We start from the raw sequence: 7,248 nt of genomic DNA on the forward strand, positions 1-7,248 counted from the left end.
CCAAATACTTAAGGCGTACCACTGCCCTTTGGCGACTTGACTGCTTCTGTGCTGTGAATTCCACTAGCTGAGTGATACGCACCCATGTCTCACTACAGGCGTGCGCAAATTTGTTTCCTGGCTCTGCTGTCACCGTTACATCACCGCCGTGATAGCGCCAGAGGGAAACAGTAAACATAATATACGCTGCATACAGTATCTGTCTGCTGTTTCAGCTCACCATTTTAAAAAAGTGAAGCCAAATACTTAAGGCGTACCACTGCCCTTTGGTGACTTGACTGCTTCTGTGCTGTGAATTCCACTAGCTGAGTGATACGCACCTACGTCTCACTACAGGCGTGCGCAAAATTGTTTCCTGGCTCTGCTGTCTCCGTTACATTACCGCCGTGATAGCGCCAGAGGGAAACAGTAAACATAATATACGCTGCATACAGTATCTGTCTACTGTTTCAGCTCACCATTTAAAAAAAGTGGAGCCAAATACTTAAGGCGTACCACTGCCCTTTGGCGACTTGACTGCTTCTGCGCTGTGAATTCCACTAGCTGAGTGATACGCACCTACGTCTCACTACAGGCATGCGCAAAATTGTTTCCTGGCTCTGCTGTCTCCGTTACATCACCGCCGTGATAGCGCCAGAGGGAAACAGTAAACATAATATACGCTGCATACAGTATCTGTCTGGTGTTTCAGCTCACCATTTAAAAAAACTGAAGCCAAATACTTAAGGCGTACCACTGCCCTTTGGCAACTTGACTGCTTCTGCGCTGTGAATTCCACTAGCTGAGTGATACGCACCTACGTCTCACTACCGGCATGTGCAAAATTGTTTCCTGGCTCTGCTGTCTCCGTTACAGCACCGCCATGATAGCGCCAGAGGGAAACAGTAAACATAATATACGCTGCATACAGTATCTGTCTGGTGTTTCAGCTCACCATTTAAAAAAAGTGAAGCCAAATACTTAAGGTGTACGTACACTGCCCTTTGGTGACTTGACTGCTTCTGCGCTGTGAATTCCACTAGCTGAGTGATACGCACCTATGTCTCACCACAGGCGTGCGCAAAATTTTTCCTGGCTCTGCTGTGTGTTCCGTAGAGGGAAGTCAGCCTCCAACCACAGGCCAATAAGTGGAACATTTAATTACAGCATTCTGTTTCTGCTCTACTCGTAATACACCATGCTGAGGGGTAGGGGTAGGCCTAGAGGACGTGGACGCGGGCGAGGAAGCGGAGGCCCAAGTCAGGGTGTGGGCACAGGCCGAGCTCCTGATCCAGGTGTATCGCAGCCGACTGCTGCGGGATTAGGAGAGAGGCAAGTTTCTGGTGTCCCCAGATTCATCTCACAAATAATAGGTCCACGCGGTAGACCTTTATTAGAAAATGAGCAGTGTGAGCAGGTCCTGTCGTGGATGACAGAAAGTGCATCCAGCAATCTATCAACCACCCAGACTTCTACGCCGTCCACTGCTGCAACTCTGAATTCTCTGGCTGCTGCTCCTCCTTTCTCCCAGCCTCCTCACTCCATTACAATGACACATTCTGAGGAGCAGGCAGACTCCCAGGAACTGTTCTCAGGCCCCTGCCCAGAATGGGCAGCAATGGTTCCTCTCCCACCAGAGGAGTTTGTCGTGACCGATGCCCAACCTTTGGGAAGTTCCCGGGGTCCGGGGGATGAGGCTGGGGACTTCCGGCAACTGTCTCAAGAGCTTTCAGTGGGTGAGGAGGACGATGACGATGAGACACAGTTGTCTATCACTCAGGTAGTAGTAATTGCAGTAAGTCCAAGGGAGGAGCGCACAGAGGATTTGGAGGAAGAGCAGCTGGACGATGAGGTGACTGACCCCACCTGGTTTGCTAAGCCTACTGAGGACAGGTCTTCAGAGGGGGAGGCAAGTGCAGCAGCAGGGCAGGTTGGAAGAGGCAGTGCGGTGGCCAGGGGTAGAGGGAGGGCCAGAGCGAATAATCCACCAACTGTTTCCCAAAATGCCCCCTCGCGCCATGCCACCCTGCAGAGGCCGAGGTGCTCAAAGGTCTGGCAGTTTTTCACTGAGAGTGCAGACGACCGACGAACTGTGGTGTGCAAGGTTTGTCGCGCCAAGATCAGCCAGGGAGCCACCACCACCAGCCTCACCACCACCAGCATGTGCAGGCATATGATGGCCAAGCACCCCACAAGGTGGGACGAAGGCCGTTCACCGCCTCTCAGGACACAGGCACGACCGTCTCCCGGCCTGCACCCACACCCTCACCTCCGCTGTCCTCGGCCCCATCCAGCAATGTCTCTCAGCGCAGCGTCCAGCCTTCGCTAGGGCAACTGTTTGAGCGCAAGCGCAAGTACGCCACCACGCACCCGCACGCTCAAGCGTTAAACGTGCACATAGCCAAATTGATCAGCCTGGAGATGCTGCCGTATAGGCTTGTGGAAACGGAGGCTTTCAAAAACATGATGGCGGCGGCGGCCCCGCGCTACTCGGTTCCCAGTCGCCATTACTTTTCCCGATGTGCCGTCCCAGCCCTGCATGATCACGTCTCCCGCAACATTGTATGCGCCCTCACCAACGCGGTTACTGCCAAGGTCCACTTAACAACGGACACGTGGACAAGCACAGGTGGGCAGGGCCACTATATCTCCCTGACGGCACATTGGGTGAATTTAGTGGAGGCTGGGACCGAGTCAGAGCCTGGGACCGCTCACGTCCTACCCACCCCCAAAATTGCGGGCCCCAGCTCGGTGCTGGTATCTGCGGCGGTGTATGCTTCCTCCACTTAACCACCCTCCTCCTCCTCCTACGCAACCTCTGTCTCGCAATCAAGATGTGTCAGCAGCAGCACGTCGCCAGCAGTCGGTGTCGCGTGGGGTGGCAGCACAGGGGTGGGCAAGCGCCAGCAGGCCGTGCTGAAACTACTCAGCTTAGGAGAGAAGAGGCACACAGCCCACAAACTGCTGCAGGGTCTGACAGAGCAGACCAACCGCTGGCTTTCGCCGCTGAGCCTCCAACCAGCATGGTCGTGTGTGACAACGGCCGTAACCTGGTGGCGGCTCTGCAGCTCGGCAGCCTCACGCACGTGCCATGCCTGGCCCACGTCTTTAATTTGGTGGTTCAGCGGTTTCTGAAAAGCTACCCATGCTTGTCAGACCTGCTCAGAAAGGTGCGCCGGCTCTGCGCACATTTCCGCAAGTCCAACACGGATGCTGCCACCCTGCGGACCCTGCACAATTGGTTTAATCTGCCAGTGCACCGACTGCTGTGCGACGTGCCCACACGGTGGAACTCTACGCTCCACATGTTGGCCAGGCTCTATGAGCAGCGTAGAGCTATAGTGGAATACCAACTCCAACATGGGCGGCGTAGTGGGAGTCAGCCTCCTCAACTCTTTACAGAAGAGTGGGCCTGGTTGGCAGCCATCTGCCAGGTCCTTGGAAACTTTGAGGAGTCTACCCAGATGGTGAGCGGCAATGCTGCAATCATTAGCGTCACCATTCCTCTGCTATGCCTCTTGAGAAGTTCCCTGCAAAGCATAAAGGCAGATGCTTTGCGCTCGGAAACGGAGGCGGGGGAAGACAGTATGTCGCTGGATAGTCAGAGCACCCTCCTGTCTATATCTCAGCGCGTTGAGGAGGAGGAGGAGGAGAGGGAGGAGCATGAGGAGGAGGGGGAAGAGACAGCTTGGCCCACTGCTGAGGGTACCCATGCTGCTTGCCTGTCATCCTTTCAGCGTGTATGGCCTGAGGAGGGGGAGGAGGATCCTGAAAGTGATCTTCCTAGTGAGGACAGCCATGTGTTGCATACAGGTACCCTGGCACACATGGTGGACTTCATGTTAGGATGCCTTTCTCGTGACCCTCGCGTTACACGCATTCTGGCCACTACGGATTACTGGGTGTACACACTGCTCGACCCACGGTATAAGGAGAACCTTTCCACTCTCATACCCGAAGAGGAAAGGGGTTCAAGAGTGATGCTATAACACAGGACCCTGGCGGACAAACTGATGGTAAAATTCCCATCCGACAGCACTAGTGGCAGAAGGCGCAGTTCCGAGGGCCAGGTAGCAGGGGAGGCACGGAGATCAGGCAGCATGTACAGCGCAGGCAGGGGAACACTCTCCAAGGCCTTTGCCAGCTTTATGGCTCCCCAGCAAGACTGTGTCACCGCTCCCCAGTCAAGGCTGAGTCGGCGGGAGCACTGTAACTACTGGGTGTCGAAGCTGGACACGTGGCCTGAACTCACGCTGTATGCCCTGGAGGTGCTTGCTTGTCCTGCGGCTAGTGTCTTGTCAGAGAGGGTGTTTAGTGCAGCTGGGGGAATCATCACGGGTAAGCGTACCCGCCTGTCAACCGACAGTGCCGACAGGCTTACACTCATAAAGATGAACAAAGCCTGGATTTTCCCAGAGTTCTCTTCTCCACCAGCAGACAGCAGCGGTACCTAAACAATACGTAGGCTGCACCCACGGATGGAAGCATCGTTCTCTATCACCATAAAAAGCGGGGAGCTTTTAGCTTCATCAATCTGTGTATTATATTCATCCTCCTCCTCCTGAAACCTCACGTAATCACGCTGAACGGGCAATTTTTCTTAGGCCCACAAGGCTCAGTCATTACTTTTGTAAACAATGTTTATACGTTTCAATTCTCATTAAAGCGTTGAAACTTGCACCTGAACCAATTTTTATTATAACTGGGCTGCCTACAGGCCTAGTTACAAATTAAGCCACATTAACCAAAGCGATTAATGGGTTTCACCTGCTCTCTTGGTTGGGCATGGGCAATTTTTCTGAGGTACATTAGTACTGTTGGTACACCAATTTTTTTGGGCCCTCGCCTACAGTGTAATCCTAGTAATTTTTAGCCCACCTGCATTAAACCTGACGTTACCTCAGCTGTGCTGGGCACTGCAATGGGATATATTTATGTACCGTCGGTGGCTTCCTGGGACCCACCCATGCTGTCGGTCCACACAGAGTTGTAACTGCATGTGTCCACTTCTAAAGATCCCCAGTCTGACTGGGGCATGCAGTGTGGGCCGAAGCCCACCTGCATTAAACCTGACGTTACCTCAGCTGTGCTGGGCAGTGCAATGGGATACATTTATGTACCGCCGGTGGGTTCCAGGGAGCCACCCATGCTGTCGGCCCACAGGGACTTCACAATAGGGAGTTGTACCTGCCTGTGTCTACTTATAAAAAAACCCAGGGTGACTGGGGCATGCAGTGTGGGCCGAAGCCCACCTGCATTTAATCTGACGTTAGCTCTGCTGTCCAGGGAACCGCAATGGGATACATTTATGTACAGCCGGTGGGTTCCAGGGAGCCACCCATGCTGTGGGTGCACACGGAATTCCCATTGCGGAGTTGTACCTGCCTGTGACTATTTATAAAAAACCCCGGTCTGACTGGGGCATGCAGACACCTTGACAGAATGAATAGTGTGTGGCACATGGGTTCCCCATTGCTATGCCCACGTGTGCAGCTCCTGATGGAGGTGGCACAGGATTGGATTTCTTATTGCTTCTGTACAGCATTATGGGCTATCGCCCCGCCCCTTTTAAAGAGGGTCGCTGCCTGGCCGTGCCAACCCTCTGCAGTGTGTGCCTGCGGTTCCTCCTCATGGCAGACGCACTTATAAATAGACATGAGGGTGGTGTGGCTATGAGGCCAGCGTGTGGCATGAGGGCAGCTGAAGGCTGCGCAGGGACACTTTGGTGTGCGTTGTGGACACTCGGTCGTGGCGGGGGGGTTGGGCAGCATGTAACCCAGGAGAAGTGGCAGCGGAGTGTCATGCAGGCAGTGATTGTGCTTTGTTGGAGGTAGTGTGGTGCTTAGCTAAGGTATGCCATGCTAATGAGGGCTTTTCAGAAGTAAAAATTGTTGGGGGGGGCACTCTTGCCGCTATTGTGGCTTAATAGTGGGACCTGGGAACTTGAGATGCAGCCCAGCATGTAGCCCCTCGCCTGCCCCATCCGTTGCTGTGTCGTTCCCATCACTTTCTTGAATTGCCCAGATTTTCACAAATGAAAACCTTAGCGAGCATCGGCGATATACAAAAATGCTCAGGTCGCCCATTGACTTCAATGGGGTTCGTTACTCGAAACGAACCCTCGAGCATCGCAAAAGGTTCGTCTCGAGTATCGAGCACCCGAGCATTTTGGTGCTCGCTCATCTCTAGTAATGAGTATGGGAGCCTTTAATTGGCTGCCTCTTTTTTTGCTATTTCCCACCTGCTAAAAGGTCTGCATCTGATTGGCTGAGCGGTCAGTCAATCACAGGCAGCGCTCGGCCATTCAATGAGTGCATGGCTGAGTGCTGCTTGTGATTGGCTGAGCGCTGTGACCAATCACAGGCAGCGCTCAGCTGTCACTTAATGAATGGCTGAGTACTGCCTGTGGTTGGCTGAGTGCTCAGCCAATCAGACGCAGCCCTTTCAGCAGGCGGGGATTTTAAATCCCCACCTGCTGAAAGAACTTCATTACAGTGATGCGATCCAAGCTGCTAGACGAGTATTTATATATATCTTTTTTACACCAGATAGGAATGATTTTCAGGGAAGGGCTTATATTTCATGCCCTTCCCGGAAAATCACTGCAGGGGTTGCCGGCAGACCATTGCTGTCAGTGGGGCTACCGGCAGCAGCTGCAGCCCCATTGAAAGCAATGCTGTATGGACCTGCATTCACGCGCGTTTGTGCACATATGTTGGTGTGCGGTTTTGTGCGCACCTATGTACGCACATGTTCGTGTGAATGGACCCTAAGGCAGAATTCCACTTTCAATATTTTACAAAGTAAATCTGCCCAAAAAGCTGAGAACCCTTGGAAATATTTTGCTTTAGTGTTTTTCCATTGATTGTTATGATTTTTTCCGTTGTTGACCATAGCTGCTTCCAAAATTCTGTTGGTTGTCCTAGGAAACAGACAGCGTTCTAGCTCTACCTTGTAGTCAGGCTTTTGACCTAACTATATAATTCCCCTCATGTGCTGCTCTCAGGGTACAGGAAACCCTAAGAATTCTAAACATAGCTTTAGATGTGACCAGAGAAGAAAACCTCAGGTAGGTTTGTTCAAAAAGGATCCCATAATGAATATGGACTTCTGATGGGGTCAGATAATACTTTGTTCCATTCATATGAAGACCATTGTCAGCCCCGATATAAACTTTAATGTGGTTGCAAAGCGGAAATTAATTTTTTTTACAATGTGATTGAGTAATATAAGACTGCATAAATCAGATGGACAACTGCTACTTGTGGC

This window comes from Eleutherodactylus coqui, chromosome 6, assembly GCF_035609145.1.
Source record: "Eleutherodactylus coqui strain aEleCoq1 chromosome 6, aEleCoq1.hap1, whole genome shotgun sequence".
Taxonomy (NCBI): Eukaryota; Metazoa; Chordata; class Amphibia; order Anura; family Eleutherodactylidae; genus Eleutherodactylus; species Eleutherodactylus coqui.